This window comes from Oryx dammah, unplaced genomic scaffold (genome assembly GCF_014754425.2).
Source record: "Oryx dammah isolate SB20612 unplaced genomic scaffold, SCBI_Odam_1.1 HiC_scaffold_5956, whole genome shotgun sequence".
NCBI lineage: Eukaryota > Metazoa > Chordata > Mammalia > Artiodactyla > Bovidae > Oryx > Oryx dammah.
In genome coordinates this window covers 1-2,212 of record NW_024075766.1, presented here as the reverse complement: position 1 = coordinate 2,212, position 2,212 = coordinate 1, and the positions used below count along the sequence as shown (strand labels likewise).

Sequence of the window (2,212 nt, the reverse complement as noted above, 5' to 3'; positions counted from 1 at the left end):
CTGGGCCTGGAGCAGAAGGAAGAGCCCAAGGACAGTCCCTTTCTGTCTGTCTTCAGCTGTGTACTCAAGCCCAGCCCTCCCCCACTTTGTGCTCCAACCTTGAACCTGAGTGTTTGATTTGGAACAAAAAGACAGAGGCTGACATGGGCCACTTAAAATGCAAATTCCTACCTCAGCCGCATTTCCCGAACTGAGTTAACTACTACCCCCACCCCCACCCTCCACTCCCTGCGAACCCTCTACCCTTGGCAGTTTGTCTTCAATGTATCCATCATGCCATCGCCCAGAAGACCCACCCAGAGCCAGGAACTTCAAGACACTAAGGAGGCATCGTGCACCCCGTTCTGTCTGTCCGTGTGTCTATCTTGCATGCTGCATTCTGACTCAAGAGCCTGAAGAGACAGGAGTTTTAGTGATGTTCATCTTCATTTTTCTGTCCTTGTGGACTCTTCTGGTGATGGGCAGGGAGGAAGGTGGTTCTGGGAGTGAGGAGGGAATTGGGAAGCAATGTCATCCCAGCCTGCCTCCCCCCTGCCCCTCCGGATCTCCCAGTGTCCAGCCCTGGGCACAGCCTGACCACAGCCAGCTGTTTGCAGACCTGAGCTGAGAAACGCGGATGGCTGTGATGTCTTTCATGACCTAGAATCTGGGGCCAGACTTGGTGGATGAGACCCAGGGCCAACCCTCAGACAACTGTGTCCTCTCTATAGAGGTGCAGCTGGCCCCCCAAGGCTGCAGACCTGGCCCACCTGGACAGGGGGAGCCCCCCACTTGCCCGGGAGGCACTGGCGATCATCTTCTTTGGCAGAGAATCCCAGCCCAATGTGACTGAGCTGGTGGTGGGGCTGCTGCCCCAGCCCTCCTACACGTGAGATGTGACCGTGGAGCGTCGTGGGGGCCCCCTGCCCTATCACCAATGCCCTGTGATTCTCCCAGAGTCCCTGGACATAGACCAGATGATCTTCGACAGAGAACCACTCCAGGCTGCTGGTGTCCTCCACCACTGCTGCCCCTATGACCAATGAGGATAGAAATGTTGACCCTGAACTCAGCTCCCCGTGGCGCGCAGTCAGGGGACAGGGCTACCTGGTTTGGCCTCTACTATAACATCACAAAAGGTGGGTCTTACCTGCACCTTGTGGGACTGGCGCTGCAGGTAGACCACAAGGCTCTGGACCCTGCCCAGTGACCATCCAGAAGGTGTTCTTTCAAAGTCGCTACTATGAGAGTCTGGCCCAGCTGCAGGAGCAGATTGAAACTGGCCGGGTGAATGTGGTGGTGATCCCAGACAACGGCACAGGTGGGTCCTGGTCCCTGAAGTCCCAGGTGCCCCCGGGTCCAGTTCCTCCTCTGCAGTTCCATCCTCAGGGCGCCCGCTTCAGTGTCCAGAGCAATCGAGTGTCCTCCTCATTATGGACTTTTTCCTTTGGCCTCAGAGCTTTCAGTGGTCCTAGGATTTTGACATTTGATTACAAAGAGAATGACTGGCTTATGAGATCAACCTACAAGTGGCCAGCACTGTTTATGGTGTGGGAATACCCCACAGCAATGTTCACTCGCCCTATGAATAGTGGCTTTGGCATGGGTTACTTCCCCACACCCCTGATTTGTGTAGAGTGCCCCGACCAGGCCACCTGCATGGACTGGCACTTCCTTGTGGAGTCCCAAGCCCCCAAGACACCACATGATGCCTTTGGTGTGTTTAAGCAGAACAAAGGCCTGTCCCTGAGGCGACACCACTCAGATTTTCTTTCTCACTATTTTGGGGGCGTTGTGGAGACAGTGCTGGCTTCAGGTCTGTGTCCACGATGCTCAACTATGACTATGTGTGGGATTTGGTCTTCTACCCCAATGGGGCCATAGAAGTCAGATTCCATGCCACGGGCTACATCAGCTCAGCGTTCCTCTTTGGTGCTGCCCGAAGATATGGAAACCAGGTTGGGGAAAAAACGCTGGGCGCCATCCATACCTGCAGTGGCCACTACAAGGTGGATCTGGACGTGGGAGGTAAGACACCCCAGGGGAGGCAACGATTCCAGTAGAGGGGGCTGAAAGATTGGGGGCATCTTTGGGTGAGAAGGCAGAGAAGCAGGGGACACACTCAGTCTGGTCTTCTCTTTGGCCCCCACTCTGAAGCCAGGTGCAGGCAGAGTCCAGAGGGGGCAGGGCAGCTGCCTGACCAGCCCTTCCTCATCCTCTCACCCCTCCAGGA

At 55.8% G+C, this 2,212-nt stretch overlaps 1 pseudogene; it reads left to right on the top strand.

The window, feature by feature from the left end:
* Positions 1–6: 6 nt before the first annotated feature.
* LOC120860012 lies at positions 7–2,172 on the top strand (annotated as a pseudogene).
* Positions 2,173–2,212: the final 40 nt, after the last annotated feature.